The following is a 16,537-nucleotide window of genomic DNA, read 5'->3' as shown; positions in this document are numbered from 1 at the left end:
GTAACGTAAAAAGTCAGAGTTTTTCCACAATACCTGACGAACATTTAATTTTTGGGCTTCCGTGGCACAATGGTTAGCGCGTTCAGCTGTTAACCGAAAGGTTGGTGTTTCGAGCCCACCCGGGAGAGGTGTTGTGGGGTCTCAGATGTAGCGTGAAAAGTCATAACTTTTCCACAATACATGACAACCATTTAATTTCTGATCTCCGGTGGCTCAATGGTTATCGCGTTCGGCTGTTAACCAATAGTTTGGTGGTTCGAGCCCACCCGGGAGCGGTGTTGTGGGATCTCAAATGTAACGTAAAAAGCCAAAGTTTTTCCACAATACCTGACGACCATCTAATTTTTGGGCTTCCGTGGCGCAATGGTAAGCGCGTTCGGCTGTTAACCAATAGGTTGGTGGTTAGAGCCCACCCGGGAGAGGTGTAGTGGGGTCTCAGATGTAGCGTGAAAAGTCATAACTTTTCCACAATACCTGACAACCATTTATTTTCTCAGCTTCCGTGGCTCAATGGTTAGCGCGTTCGGCTGCTAACCAATAGGTTGGTTGTTCGAGCCCACCCGGGAGCGGTGTTATGGGATCTCAAATGTAACGTAGAAAGTCAGAGTTTTTCCACAATACCTGACGAACATTTAATTTTTGGGCTTCCGTGGCGCAATGGTTAGCGCGTTCAGCTGTTAACCGAAAGGTTGGTGGTTCGAGCCCACCCGGGAGAGGTGTTATGGGGTCTCAGATGTAGCGTGAAAAGTCATAACTTTTCCACAATACCTGACGACCATTTTTATTTTTGGGCTTCCGTGGCGCAATGGTTAGCACGTTCGGCTGTTAACCGAAAGGTTGGTGGTTCGAGCCCACCCGGGAGCGGTGTTAAGGGACCTCAAATGTAACGTAAAAAGTCAGAGGTTTTCCACAATACCTGACGAACATTTAATTTCTGATCTCCCTTGGCTCAATGGTTGTCGCGTTCGGCTGTTAACCAATAGGTTGGTGGTTCGAGCCCACCCGGGAGAGGTGACGTGGGGTCTCAGATGTAGCGTGAAAAGTCATAACTTTTTCACAATACCTGACATCCATTTAATTTCTGAGCTTCCGTGGCTCAATTGTTAGCGCGTTCGGCTGTTAACCAATAGGTTGGTGGTTCGAGCCCACCCGGGAGCGGTGTTATGGGATCTCAAATGTAACGTAAAAAGTCAGAGTTTTTCCACAATACCTGACGAACATTTAATTTTTGGGCTTCCGTGGCGCAATGGTTAGCGCGTTCAGCTGTTAACCGAAAGGTTGGTGGTTCGAGCCCACCCGGGAGAGGTGTTATGGGATCTCGAATGTAACGTAAAAAGTCAGAGTTTTTCCACAATACCTGACGAACATTTAATTTTTGGGCTTCCGTGGCACAATGGTTAGCGCGTTCAGCTGTTAACCGTAAGGTTGGTGTTTCGAGCCCACCCGGGAGAGGTGTTGTTGGGTCTCAGATGTAGCGTGAAAAGTCATAACTTTTCCACAATACATGACAACCATTTAATTTCTGATCTCCGGTGGCAAAATGGTTATCGCGTTCGGCTGTTAACCAATAGTTTGGTGGTTCGAGCCCACCCGGGAGCGGTGTTGTGGGATCTCAAATGTAACGTAAAAAGCCAAAGTTTTTCCACAATACCTGACGACCCTCTAATTTTTGGGCTTCTTTGGCGCAATGGTAAGCGCGTTCGGCTGTTAACCAATAGGTTGGTGGTTAGAGCCCACCCGGGAGAGATGTAGTGGGGTCTCAGATGTAGCGTGAAAAGTCATAACTTTTCCACAATACCTGACAACCATTTATTTTCTGAGCTTCCGTGGCTCAATGGTTAGCGCGTTCGGCTGTTAACCAATAGGTTGGTTGTTCGAGCCCACCCGGGAGCGGTGTAGTGGGGTCTCAGATGTAGCGTGAAAAGTCATAACTTTTCCACAATACGTGACAAACATTTATTTTCTGAGCTTCCGTGGCTCAATGGTTAGCGCGTTCGGCTTGTTAACCAATAAGTTGGTGGTTCGAGCCCACCCGGGAGCGGTGATATGGGATCTCAAATGTAACGTAAAAAGTCAGAGTTTTTCCACAATACCTGACGAACATTTAATTTTTGGGCTTCCGTGGCACAATGGTTAGCGCGTTCAGCTGTTAACCGAAAGGTTGGTGTTTCGAGCCCACCCGGGAGAGGTGTTGTGGGGTCTCAGATGTAGCGTGAAAAGTCATAACTTTTCCACAATACATGACAACCATTTAATTTCTGATCTCCGGTGGCTCAATGGTTATCGCGTTCGGCTGTTAACCAATAGTTTGGTGGTTCGAGCCCACCCGGGAGCGGTGTTGTGGGATCTCAAATGTAACGTAAAAAGCCAAAGTTTTTCCACAATACCTGACGACCATCTAATTTTTGGGCTTCCGTGGCGCAATGGTAAGCGCGTTCGGCTGTTAACCAATAGGTTGGTGGTTAGAGCCCACCCGGGAGAGGTGTAGTGGGGTCTCAGATGTAGCGTGAAAAGTCATAACTTTTCCACAATACCTGACAACCATTTATTTTCTCAGCTTCCGTGGCTCAATGGTTAGCGCGTTCGGCTGCTAACCAATAGGTTGGTTGTTCGAGCCCACCCGGGAGCGGTGTTATGGGATCTCAAATGTAACGTAGAAAGTCAGAGTTTTTCCACAATACCTGACGAACATTTAATTTTTGGGCTTCCGTGGCGCAATGGTTAGCGCGTTCAGCTGTTAACCGAAAGGTTGGTGGTTCGAGCCCACCCGGGAGAGGTGTTATGGGGTCTCAGATGTAGCGTGAAAAGTCATAACTTTTCCACAATACCTGACGACCATTTTTATTTTTGGGCTTCCGTGGCGCAATGGTTAGCACGTTCGGCTGTTAACCGAAAGGTTGGTGGTTCGAGCCCACCCGGGAGCGGTGTTAAGGGACCTCAAATGTAACGTAAAAAGTCAGAGGTTTTCCACAATACCTGACGAACATTTAATTTCTGATCTCCCTTGGCTCAATGGTTGTCGCGTTCGGCTGTTAACCAATAGGTTGGTGGTTCGAGCCCACCCGGGAGAGGTGACGTGGGGTCTCAGATGTAGCGTGAAAAGTCATAACTTTTTCACAATACCTGACATCCATTTAATTTCTGAGCTTCCGTGGCTCAATTGTTAGCGCGTTCGGCTGTTAACCAATAGGTTGGTGGTTCGAGCCCACCCGGGAGCGGTGTTATGGGATCTCAAATGTAACGTAAAAAGTCAGAGTTTTTCCACAATACCTGACGAACATTTAATTTTTGGGCTTCCGTGGCGCAATGGTTAGCGCGTTCAGCTGTTAACCGAAAGGTTGGTGGTTCGAGCCCACCCGGGAGAGGTGTTATGGGATCTCGAATGTAACGTAAAAAGTCAGAGTTTTTCCACAATACCTGACGAACATTTAATTTTTGGGCTTCCGTGGCACAATGGTTAGCGCGTTCAGCTGTTAACCGTAAGGTTGGTGTTTCGAGCCCACCCGGGAGAGGTGTTGTTGGGTCTCAGATGTAGCGTGAAAAGTCATAACTTTTCCACAATACATGACAACCATTTAATTTCTGATCTCCGGTGGCAAAATGGTTATCGCGTTCGGCTGTTAACCAATAGTTTGGTGGTTCGAGCCCACCCGGGAGCGGTGTTGTGGGATCTCAAATGTAACGTAAAAAGCCAAAGTTTTTCCACAATACCTGACGACCCTCTAATTTTTGGGCTTCTTTGGCGCAATGGTAAGCGCGTTCGGCTGTTAACCAATAGGTTGGTGGTTAGAGCCCACCCGGGAGAGGTGTAGTGGGGTCTCAGATGTAGCGTGAAAAGTCATAACTTTTCCACAATACCTGACAACCATTTATTTTCTGAGCTTCCGTGGCTCAATGGTTAGCGCGTTCGGCTGTTAACCAATAGGTTGGTTGTTCGAGCCCACCCGGGAGCGGTGTAGTGGGGTCTCAGATGTAGCGTGAAAAGTCATAACTTTTCCACAATACGTGACAAACATTTATTTTCTGAGCTTCCGTGGCTCAATGGTTAGCGCGTTCGGCTTGTTAACCAATAAGTTGGTGGTTCGAGCCCACCCGGGAGCGGTGATATGGGATCTCAAATGTAACGTAAAAAGTCAGAGTTTTTCCACAATACCTGACGAACATTTAATTTTTGGGCTTCCGTGGCACAATGGTTAGCGCGTTCAGCTGTTAACCGAAAGGTTGGTGTTTCGAGCCCACCCGGGAGAGGTGTTGTGGGGTCTCAGATGTAGCGTGAAAAGTCATAACTTTTCCACAATACATGACAACCATTTAATTTCTGATCTCCGGTGGCTCAATGGTTATCGCGTTCGGCTGTTAACCAATAGTTTGGTGGTTCGAGCCCACCCGGGAGCGGTGTTGTGGGATCTCAAATGTAACGTAAAAAGCCAAAGTTTTTCCACAATACCTGACGACCATCTAATTTTTGGGCTTCCGTGGCGCAATGGTAAGCGCGTTCGGCTGTTAACCAATAGGTTGGTGGTTAGAGCCCACCCGGGAGAGGTGTAGTGGGGTCTCAGATGTAGCGTGAAAAGTCATAACTTTTCCACAATACCTGACAACCATTTATTTTCTCAGCTTCCGTGGCTCAATGGTTAGCGCGTTCGGCTGCTAACCAATAGGTTGGTTGTTCGAGCCCACCCGGGAGCGGTGTTATGGGATCTCAAATGTAACGTAGAAAGTCAGAGTTTTTCCACAATACCTGACGAACATTTAATTTTTGGGCTTCCGTGGCGCAATGGTTAGCGCGTTCAGCTGTTAACCGAAAGGTTGGTGGTTCGAGCCCACCCGGGAGAGGTGTTATGGGGTCACAGATGTAGCGTGAAAAGTCATAACTTTTCCACAATACCTGACGACCATTTTTATTTTTGGGCTTCCGTGGCGCAATGGTTAGCACGTTCGGCTGTTAACCGAAAGGTTGGTGGTTCGAGCCCACCCGGGAGCGGTGTTGTGTAGTCTCAAAGGTTACGTAAAAAGAAAAGTTTTTCCACAATACCTGACGACCATTTATTTTTTGGGCTTCCTTGGCGCAATGGTTAGCTTGTTCGGCTGTTAACCGAAAGGTTGGTGGTTCGAGCCCACCCGAGAGAGGTGTTGTGGGGTCTCAGATGTAGCGTAAAAAGTCAAAACTTTTCCACAATACATGACAAACATTTATTTTCTGAGCTTCCGTGGCTCAATGGTTAGCGCGTTCGGCTTGTTAACCAATAAGTTGGTGGTTCGAGCCCACCCGGGAGCGGTGTTATGGGATCTCAAATGTAACGTAAAAAGTCAGAGTTTTTCCACAATACCTGACGAACATATAATTTTTGGGCTTCCGTGGCGCAATGGTTAGCGCGTTCAGCTGTTAACCGAAAGGTTGGTGGTTCGAGCCCACCCGGGAGAGGTGTTGTGGGGTCTCAGATGTAGCGTGAAAAGTCATAACTTTTCCACAATACCTGACAACCATTTAATTTTTGAGATTCCGTGGCTCAATGGTTAGCGCGTTCGGCTGTTAACCAATAGGTTGGTGGTTCGACCCACCCGGGAGCGGTGTTATGGGATCTCAAATGTAACGTAAAAAGACAGAGTTTTTCCACAATACCTGACGAACATTTAATTTTTGGGCTTCCGTGGCGCAATGGTTAGCGCGTTCAGCTGTTAACCCAAAGGTTGGTGGTTCTAACCCACCCGGGACAGGTGTTGTGGGGTCTCAGATGTAGCGTAAAAAGTCAAAACTTTTAAACAATACGTGACAAATATTTAATTTCTGAGCTTCCGTGGCTCAATGGTTAGCGCGTTCGGCTCTTAACCAATAGGTTGGTGGTTCGAGCCCACCCGGGAGCGGTGTTATGGGATCTCAAATGTAACGTAAAAAGTCAGAGTTTTCCTTAATACCTGACGACCATTTAATTTTTGGGCTTCCTTGGCGCAATGGTTAGCACGTTCAGCTGTTAACCGAAAGGTTGGTGGTTCGAGCCCACCCGGGAGCGGTGTTGTGTAGTCTCAAATTTTACGTAAAAGAAAAGTTTTTCCACAATACCTGACGACCATTTATTTTTTGGGCTTCCTTGGTGCAATGGTTAGCGCGTTCGGCTGTTAACCGAAAGGTTGGTGGTTCGAGCATACCCGGGAGAGGTGCTGTGGGGTCTCAGATGTAGCGTAAAAAGTCAAAACTTTTCCACAATACTTGACAAACATTTAATTTCTGAGCTACCTAGGCTCAATGGTTAGCGCGTTCGGCTGTTAAGCAATAGGTTAGTGGTTCGAGCCCACCCGGGAGCGGTGTTATGGGATCTCAAATGTAACGTAAAAAGTCTGAGTTTTTCCACAATACCTGCCGAGCATTTAATTTTTGGGCTTCGGTGGCGCAATGTTTAGCGCGTTCAGCTGTTAACCGAAAGGTTGGTGGTTCGAGCCCACCCGGGAGAGGTGTTGTGGGGTCTCAGATGTAGCGTGAAAAGTCATAACTTTTCCACAATACCTGACAACCATTAAATTTCTGAGCTTCCGTGGCTCAATGGTTAGCGCGTTCGGCTGTTAACCAATAGGTAGGTTGTTCGAGCCCACCCGGGAGCGGTGTTATGGGATATCAAATGTAACGTAGAAAGTCAGAGTTTTTCCACAATACCTGACGAACATTTAATTTTTGGGCTTCCGTGGCGCAATGGTTAGCGCGTTCAGCTGTTAACCGAAACGTTGGTGGTTCGAGCCCACCCGGGATAGGTGTTGTGGGGTCTCAGATGTAGCGTGAAAAGTCATAACTTTTCCACAATACCTGACAACCATTTAATATCTGAGCTTCCGTGGCTCAATGGTTAGCGCGTTCGGCTGTTAACCAATAGGTTGGTGGTTCGAGCCCACCCGGGAGCGGTGTTATGGTATCTCAAATGTAACGTAAAAAGTCATAATTTTTCCACATTACCTGACAACCATTTAATTTCTGAGCTTCCGTGGCTCAATGGTTAGCGCGTTCGGCTGATAACCGAAAGGTTGGTGGTTCGAGCCCACCCGGGAGCGGTGTTGTGTAGTCTCAAATGTAACGTAAAAAGAAAAGTTTTTCCACAATACCTGACGACCATTTAATTTTTGGCTTCCGTGGCGCAATGGTAAGCGCGTTCGGCTGTTAACCAATAGGATGGTGGTTCGAGCCCACCCGGGAGAGGTGTAGTGGGGTCTCAGATGTAGCGTGAAAAGTCATAACTTTTCCACAATACCTGACAACCATTTCATTTTTGAGCTTCCGTGGCTCATTGGTTAGCGCGTTCGGCTGTTAACCAATAGGTTGGTGGTTCGAGCCCACCCGGGAGCGGTGTTATGGTATCTCAAATGTAACGTAAAAAGTCATAATTTTTCCACATTACCTGACAACCATTTAATTTCTGAGCTTCCGTGGCTCAATGGTTAGCGCGTTCGGCTGATAACCGAAAGGTTGGTGGTTCGAGCCCACCCGGGAGCGGTGTTGTGTAGTCTCAAATGTAACGTAAAAAGAAAAGTTTTTCCACAATGCCTGACGACCATTTATTTTTTGGACTTCCTTAGCGCAATGGTTAGTGCGTTCGGCTGTTAACCGAAAGGTTGGTGGTTCGAGCCCACCCGGGAGAGGTGTTGTGGGGTCTCAGATGTAGCGTGAAAAGTCATAATTTTTCCACAATACCTGACAACCATTTCATTTCTGAGCTTCCGTGGCTCAATGGTTAGCGAGTTCGGCTGTTTACCAATATGTTGGTGTATCGAGCCCACCCGGGAGCGGTGTTATGGGATCTCAAATGTAACGTAAAAAGCAAAGTTTTTCCACAATACCTGACGACCATTTATTTTTTGGGCTTCCTTGGCGCAATGGTTAGCGCGTTCGGCTGTTAACCGAAAGGTTGGTGGTTCGAGCCCACCCGGGAGAGGTGTAGTGGGGTCTCAGATGTAGCGTAAAAAGTCAAAACTTTTCCACAATACTTGACAAACATTTAATTTCTGAGCTACCTAGGCTCAATGGTTAGCGCGTTCGGCTGTTAAGCAATAGGTTAGTGGTTCGAGCCCACCCGGGAGCGGTGTTATGGGATCTCAAATGTAACGTAAAAAGTCTGAGTTTTTCCACAATACCTGCCGAGCATTTAATTTTTGGGCTTCGGTGGCGCAATGTTTAGCGCGTTCAGCTGTTAACCGAAAGGTTGGTGGTTCGAGCCCACCCGGGAGAGGTGTTGTGGGGTCTCAGATGTAGCGTGAAAAGTCATAACTTTTCCACAATACCTGACAACCATTAAATTTCTGAGCTTCCGTGGCTCAATGGTTAGCGCGTTCGGCTGTTAACCAATAGGTAGGTTGTTCGAGCCCACCCGGGAGCGGTGTTATGGGATATCAAATGTAACGTAGAAAGTCAGAGTTTTTCCACAATACCTGACGAACATTTAATTTTTGGGCTTCCGTGGCGCAATGGGTAGCGCGTTCAGCTGTTAACCGAAACGTTGGTGGTTCGAGCCCACCCGGGATAGGTGTTGTGGGGTCTCAGATGTAGCGTGAAAAGTCATAACTTTTCCACAATACCTGACAACCATTTCATTTTTGAGCTTCCGTGGCTCATTGGTTAGCACGTTCGGCTGTTAACCAATAGGTTGGTGGTTCGAGCCCACCCGGGAGCGTTGTTAAGGGATCTCAAATGTAACGTAAAAAGTCAGTGTTTTTCCACAATACCTGACGAACATTTAATTTTTGGGCTTCCGTGGCGCAATGGTTAGCGCGTTCAGCTGTTAACCGAAAGGTTGGTGGTTCGAGCCCACCCGGGAGCGGTGTTATGGGATCTCAAATGTAACGTAAAAAGCAAAGTTTTTCCACAATACCTGACGACCATTTATTTTTTGGGCTTCCTTGGCGCAATGGTTAGCGCGTTCGGCTGTTAACCGAAAGGTTGGTGGTTCGAGCCCACCCGGGAGAGGTGATGTGGGGTCTCAGATGTAGTGTAAAAAGTCAAAACTTTTCCACAATACGTGACAATTATTTAATTTCTGAGCTTCCGTGGCTCAATGGTTAGCGCGTTCGGCTGTTTACCAATATGTTGGTGGTTCGAGCAAACCCGGGAGCGGTGTTATGGGATCTCAAATGTAACGTAAAAAGTCAGAGTTTTTCCACAGTACCTGACGAACATTTAATTTTTGGGCTTCCGTGGCGCAATGGTTAGCGCGTTCGGCTGATAACCGAAAGGTTGGTGGTTCGAGCCCACCCGGGAGCGGTGTTGTGTAGTCTCAAATGTAATGTAAAAAGAAAAGTTTTTCCACAATACCTGACGACCATTTAATTTTTGGGCTTCCGTGGCGCAATGGTAAGCGCGTTCGGCTGTTAACCAACAGGTTGGTGGTTCGAGCCCACCCGGGAGAGGTGTAGTGGGGTCTCAGATGTAGCGTGAAAAGTCATAACTTTTCCACAATACCTGACAAACATCTATTTTCTGTGTTTCCGTGGCTCAATGGTTAGCGCGTTCGGCTGTTAACCGAAAGGTTTGTGGTTCGAACAAACCCAGGAGCGGTGTTGTGTAGTCTCAAATGTAACGTAAAAAGAAAAGTTTTTCCACAATGCCTGACGACCATTTATTTTTTGGACTTCCTTGGCGCAATGGTTAGTGCGTTCGGCTGTTAACCGAAAGGTTGGTGGTTCGAGCCCACCCGGGAGAGAAGTTGTGGGGTCTCAGATGTAGCGTAAAAAGTCAAAACTTCAAATTCAAAAATTCAAAATTCAAATTCAAAAAATGTTTATTTTTTACTTTTCATTACATATACAGTTTGCTACGGGGCTAAGTCACATTGTGACTTGTAAGCCCCGTGCCTATCTGCTTAATTTAATATAACAATTTAATTTAATCAAATAAAAAATAGATTTAACAATGGTGTCTTATAATAATTCGTGTTAAAGATTCATGAAAAAAGAATTAATGAATATATGTTATATCCACTTAAAATTGAACAGTGGCATGGTATAATATAAAATATTTAACAATTGGTTATGCCAAAAGTGGCTTTATAAAAACAAATTAAATAAAAAAGTAAAGGTTTTACTATTTTTTTCTAATATTAGTGATTTAATAGTCTTTTTAAATCTAGTTAAAGTCGGTTTTGCTTGAATTTCAGGTGATATTGTGTTATATAATTTTATTCCCGTATAAAAGATAGACGTGAATTTTTTTGAGGTGTTACATTTAGGTAAATCTAATAGCTCTAGTGATCTAGTATGTCTATTTTACTGAGACCCCACAACACCTCTCCCGGGTGGGCTCGAACCACCAACCTTTCGGTTAACAGCTGAACGCGCTAACCATTGCGCCACGGAAGCCCAAAAATTAAATGTTCGTCAGGTATTGTGGAAAAACTCTGACTTTCTACGTTACATTTGAGATCCCATAACACCGCTCCCGGGTGGGCTCGAACAACCAACCTATTGGTTAACAGCCGAACGCGCTAACCATTGAGCCACGGAAGCTCAGAAATTAAATGGTTGTCAGGTATTGTGGAAAGATTATGACTTTTCACGCTACATCTGAGACCCCACAACACCTCTCCCGGGTGGGCTCGAACCACCAACCTTTCGGTTGGGCCACGGAAGCCCAAAAATTAAATGTTCGTCAGGTATTGTGGAAAAACACTGACTTTTTACGTTACATTTGAGATCCAATAACAACGCTCCCGGGTGGGCTCGAACAACCAACCTATTGGTTAACAGCCGAACGCGCTAACCATTGAGCCACGGAAGCTCAGAAATTAAATGGTTGTCAGGTATTGTGAGCATATAAATTATCTTTGCAAAAAATTATCTAACACATCCTATCTTATCAAACAAAGTAGTATGTTATTCCCAAGATGTATTCTATTCGAACTATACTATAGTATGTTCTATTCCTTATTGATATACGGCTTGGTCGCGTGGGGTAATACCTCTCAACACAACTTAAACAGAATCAATATCCTGCAAAAAAAATTCTCAGAAGTATTTATAACGTGAACTGGTTATCACATACAAAATATTACATGCAAAAAGTAAAACGTTAGACATATTTCAAATTATTAAGTATAATTATCTAATATTTATTCATAAAAATATTAATGGTGTACATAAACTATTTAATACAACATCCTCTAACATATTAACAAGAACAAACAATATTTTAGAATGCCCCCAATGCAAAACTTCAAAAAAGCTAAACTCAATCTTTTATGTAGGAGTAAAACTATACAACCAAGTTTATTTACTTATATGTGATACCAAATCCTTTGCTTTAGTTAAAAAAAACTTAAAGTTCATATACTTAATGGCAGTGTGTAATCATCTTTGATCTATTTGTTTATTTATTTTTTTATTTATATATTTATTTATTCCTGATTTTGATTGTTTTATTTAAAGAAAAACAATAACTCTTTTATATTTTATATTAAACGAAGTAAAAAAGTCATGCTTTACAAAAGATATTAAACTATATTCATGTATTTGCAAAACTTTATTTAAATTTTAATTTATATTTTTTTATGGTTATTCTCTTTCAATGTTCTTTATCTAATTTTGTTGTCCAATTGACGTTAATCTGAAGAAATTTAAGGAGGGCAATAAGTCGCTTGAAGACATGGTCCCTCCTCATGAGCTTTTGTACTAAACTATGCCAAATAAACTTTGAAACTTTGAAGTTATGACTTTTCACGCTTCATCTGAGACCCCACAACACCTCTCCCGGGTGGGCTCGAACCTTCAACCTTTCGGTTAACAGCCGAACGCGCTAACCATTGCGCCAAGGAAGCCCAAAAAATAAATGGTCGTCAGGTATTGTGGAAAAACTTTTCTTTTTACGTAACATTTGAGACTACACAACACCGCTCCCGGGTGGGCTCGAACCACCAACCTTTCGGTTAACAGCCGAACGCGCTAACCATTGCGACGGAAGCCCAAAAATTAAATGGTCGTCAGGTATTGTGGAAAAACTTTGACTTTTTACGCTACATCTGAGATCCCATAACACCGCTCCCGGGTGGGCTCGAACCACCAACCTATTAGTTAACAGCCGAACGCGCTAAACATTGAGCCACGGAAGTTCAGAAATTAAATGTTTGTCACGTATTGTGGAAAAATTTTGACTTTTTACGCTACATCTGAGACCCCACAACACCTCTCCCGCGTGGGCTCGAACCACCAACCTTTCGGTTAACAGCCGAACGCGCTAACCATTGCGCCGAGGAAGCCCAAAAAATAAATGGTCGTCAGGTATTGTGGAAAAACTTTTCTTTTTACGTTACATTTGAGATCCCATAACACCGCTCCCGGGTGGGCTCGGACCACCAACATATTGGTAAACAGCCGAACGCGCTAACCATTGAGCCACGGAAGCTCAGAAATTAAATGGTTGTCAGGTATTGTGGAAAAATTATGACTTTTCACGCTACATCTGAGACCCCCACAACACCTCTCCCGGGTGGGCTCGAACCACCAACCTTTCGGTTAACAGCCGAACGCGCTAACCATTGCGACGGAAGCCCAAAAATTAAATGGTCGTCAGGTATTGCGGAAAAACTCTGACTTTTTACGTTACATTTGAGATCCCATAACACCGCTCCCGGGTGGGCTCGAACCACCAACCTATTGGTTAACAGCCGAACGCGCTAACCATTGAGCCACGGAAGCTCAGAAAATAAATGTTCGTCAGGTATTGTGGAAAAACACTGACTTTTCACGCTACATCTGAGACCCCACAACACCTCTCCCGGGTGGGCTCGAACCACCAACCTTTCGGTTAACAGCTGAACGCGCTAACCATTGCGCCACGGAAGACCAAAAATTAAACGTCCGTCAGGTATTGTGGAAAAACTCTGACTTTTTACGTTACATTTGAGATCCCATAACACCGCTCCCGGGTTGGCTCGAACCACCAACCTATTGGTTAACAGCCGAACGCGCTAACCATTGAGCCACGGAAGCTCAGAAATTAAATGTTTGTCACATATTGTGGAAAAGTTTTGACTTTTTACGCTACATCTGAGACCCCACAACACCTCTACCGGGTGGGCTCGAACCACCAACCTTTCGGTTAACAGCCGAACGCGCTAACCATTGCGCCAAGGAAGCCCAAAAAATAAATGTTCGTCAGGTATTGTGGAAAAACTCTGACTTTCTACGTTACATTTGAGATCCCATAACACCGCTCCCGGGTGGGCTCGAACAACCAACCTATTGGTTAACAGCCGAACGCGCTAACCATTGAGCCACGGAAGCTCAGAAATTTAATGGTTGTCAGGTATTGTGGAAAAGTTATGACTTTTCACGCTACATCTGAGACCCCACAACACCTCACCCGGGTGGGCTCGAACCACCAACCTTTCGGTTAACAGCTGAACGCGCTAACCATTGCGCCACCGAAGCCCAAAAATTAAAGGCTCGGCAGGTATTGTGGAAAAACTTTTCTTTTTACGTAACCTTTGAGACTACACAACACCGCTCCCGGGTGGGCTCGAACCACCAACCTTTCGGTTAACAGCCGAACGCGCTAACCTTTGCGCCACAGAAGCCCAAAAATTAAATGGTCGTCAGGTATTGTGGAAAAACTCTGACTTTTTACGTTACATTTGAGATCCCACAACACCTCTCCCGGGTGGAATGGAACCACCAACCTTTCGGTTAACAGATGAACGCGATAACCATTGCGCCACGGAAGCACTCGTTTAGCCAACCCACCCTGTCGCACTCGTTTAGCTAACCCACCCTGTCGCACTCGTTTAGCTAACCCACCCTGTCGCACTCGTTTAGCTAACCCACCCTGTCGCACTCGTTTAGCTAACCCACCCTGTCGCACTCGTTTAGCTAACCCACCCTCTCACACTCCCTTAGCTAACCCACCCTGTCGCACTCGTTTAGCTAACCCACCCTGTCACACTCGTTTAGCTAACACACCCTGTCGCACTCGTTTAGCTAACCCAACCTGTCGCACTCGTTTAGCTAACCCACCCTGTCGCACTCGTTTAGCTAACCCACCCTTTCGCACTCGTTTAGCTAACCCACCCTTTCGCACTCGTTTAGCTAACCCACCCTGTCGCACTCGTTTAGCTAACCCACCCTGTCGCACTCGTTTAGCTAACCCACCCTTTCGCACTCGTTTAGCTAACCCACCCTGTCGCACTCGTTTAGCTAACCCACCCTGCCGCAATCGTTTAGCTAACCCACCCTGTCGCACTCGTTTAGCTAACCCACCCTGTCGCACTCGTTTACCCTCTGGTTCTACAAGAGATACAGGGATACCCTTTGAGTGTGTTATAGTCCAATTTGTCCGCCCATCCAACCATACTATAAACTTAGGGCTACGACAAGCATGGGCCGAGTAATTTAGCGAAATGTTCAAAAACATGCCATAACTCAGGTTCTACTAGAGATACGGGGATGTCCTTTGAGTATGTTATAGTCCAATTTGTTCCCCATCCAATGATACTAAAAACTTAGGGCGACGAAAAACTGGAGCCAAGTTATTAAGGAAAACGGTCAACTTAGTTTATCGTCTCACTTATTGTTATTATTTTAGCTATGATTTTTAACACTGCCCTTTGAAGGCCCATTACTCTTGTTCTATTAGAGATACGGGGATCTCCTTTGAATATGTTATAGCCCTTTTCGCTCCCCATACAATGGCTCTTTAAACTTGAGGCTACGTCAATGTCTTCGTCAACTTTTGTTAGTGTCTCACTTATTGTTATTAGGTTACTTTTCATTTTTAACAATAAATTTGGAGGCTCGTAACTCTAGTTTTACTAGAGATACGGGGATGTCCTTTGAGTATGTTATAGTCCAACTTGTCCCCCATCCAACCATACTAAAAACTTAGGGCTACGACAAACTATACAAACAAGGGATCAGAGGAACTGCAAGTGCGTGGCTAAAAAGCTACCTAGAAAATTGACAATGCTACACTAGAGTGGGAAGGGATTTATCTGCGCCAAGTCAATTAATGTCTGGAGTTCCGCAGGGCTCTATAATATCACCACTCTTATTTAATCTATTTATAAATGACCTCATAAAACAGGCACCGTCTGGTTACATGTTCATGTACGCAGATGACGCGCTCCTTTTATATAAATCGGCAAACCCAATAAATGCAATAGATCAATCAAACCACTACCTAGATAAGATATTGAAGTGGATCACAGATAATGGGCTTCTCCTTAATACAAAAAAGACGGAATGCATAATATTCCATAATTCTAGGAGAGCGATAGCTCTCTTAGATAAGACCTCATACCGACTTTAATGTATAAGGATGGTTTTTTGATTGGTTATAACTTTTTTTGTATCGTATTAACTGCTTTGAAAAAAATCCACAGAACTACAATTCGGGCCCTCAATATGTGGTTAAAATTTCAAGAAGATCCACCCATTAGTTTATTGTATAAAAAATAAAGTTGCTAAGGGTGGTTTTCATTTCCATAAAATTAATCAGCCCTTTTGGTGAAAAAGTTAAATTTTCCCATAGAAATAACATGGAGTTTTTTTCAAATTTAGCCATTTTGTCGCCACCTTTTTGAAATGAAATATTCGTTTGTTACGTTTGGGAACGGTTTTATATCAAAATTTAAACCTTTTTCTAGGACCATTTTTAAGGTTTTTGAGAAAAATTAATTTTAAGTATGTTTAATTTTAAATTTTAAAAACTACCCCAATCTGCGATATTTTAGCATGGATACGCTGTTTTATTGGTAATTATCAGCGCGACCAATATTGGCCTTTTTTTACGTATAGTTGCGTCATAATAATCCGATTGTTTTTTCTTAATGCCTTTTGGTTGAAATGGCCTATCGATAGTGAGATAAGACTGCTTTAATATTGCCGCCGTGACAAATTACCCCGTTTGTGGCCGCCATTTTTTTAAGGGGAAAAAAATTTGAGAGTGGGTCCTTTTTCGTTGCCATTTTCATATTTTTTGAGGATTTGCTCATGGATGGATTTTAAATATAATATAAAGTAGGTTTCAAGCTTTAATATAAGCCTAATTTCATAATTTTCCACCTTTTTATTGTCCCACAATCTATTTCTAAACTTGGCACTTTCTTTAAGGCGGTGAAATTGCGCTAAGCCTTGGCTTACCTTTAATTTTTGCCATTTATAAAAATGTTTACCTCTTGTTGTTACTTCGCCTTCTCGTATCGTCGTGTTTTCGCTCGTTCAGCCCTGAAAACAGCTGTAGTGACTCTGTTTGAGTCTGTTATTTACCAAAAATGTATGCGGTCAGTGTGTTGTTTTTGCATTTTAATGCTTCTAATCGTGGTGCACGTCGAGGTTTACGAATCCAACGTGTGTTGCGTAATGAAAATCAAGGGTGGATACTATATGATCTAATGATCTATGCTTTAAAAGGAATTTGACGGCGACAGTCATGCAAAAACGGTATTAGGCCTTGCCAAAAGTTGACTAAGCTGCTATAGTGAGCCTTCGTCAGTCAATGATATAAGAAATTGACCCTCGGATATCCTCTGACTAGGAGATGGTTATAAAGTTACTAACTCTCGATTTTGGAGGT

At 44.3% G+C, this 16,537-nt stretch overlaps 4 non-coding genes across 4 annotated transcripts; all 4 read left to right on the top strand.

Annotated features, from left to right (window-relative positions):
• Positions 1-5,792: 5,792 nt before the first annotated feature.
• On the top strand, positions 5,793-5,865 carry TRNAK-CUU (transfer RNA lysine (anticodon CUU)). The gene has a single exon. It is a non-coding gene; the product is annotated as a tRNA-Lys (tRNA).
• A 1,100-nt stretch (positions 5,866-6,965) lies between these two features.
• TRNAI-GAU (transfer RNA isoleucine (anticodon GAU)) lies at positions 6,966-7,038 on the top strand. Its single transcript has one exon. It is a non-coding gene; the product is annotated as a tRNA-Ile (tRNA).
• Positions 7,039-7,404: 366 nt separating this feature from the next.
• TRNAI-GAU (transfer RNA isoleucine (anticodon GAU)) lies at positions 7,405-7,477 on the top strand. The gene has a single exon. It is a non-coding gene; the product is annotated as a tRNA-Ile (tRNA).
• Positions 7,478-9,165: 1,688 nt separating this feature from the next.
• Positions 9,166-9,238, top strand: TRNAI-GAU (transfer RNA isoleucine (anticodon GAU)). The gene has a single exon. It is a non-coding gene; the product is annotated as a tRNA-Ile (tRNA).
• The last annotated feature ends 7,299 nt before the right edge of the window (positions 9,239-16,537 follow it).

This window comes from Phalangium opilio, unplaced genomic scaffold, assembly GCF_054372755.1.
Source record: "Phalangium opilio isolate 3A_F unplaced genomic scaffold, DU_Popi_V2 ptg000017l_1, whole genome shotgun sequence".
In the NCBI taxonomy this organism is placed as follows: Eukaryota; Metazoa; Arthropoda; class Arachnida; order Opiliones; family Phalangiidae; genus Phalangium; species Phalangium opilio.
The sequence above is the reverse complement of the archived record's forward strand: the minus strand, read 5'-3'. Positions and strand labels throughout refer to the sequence as shown.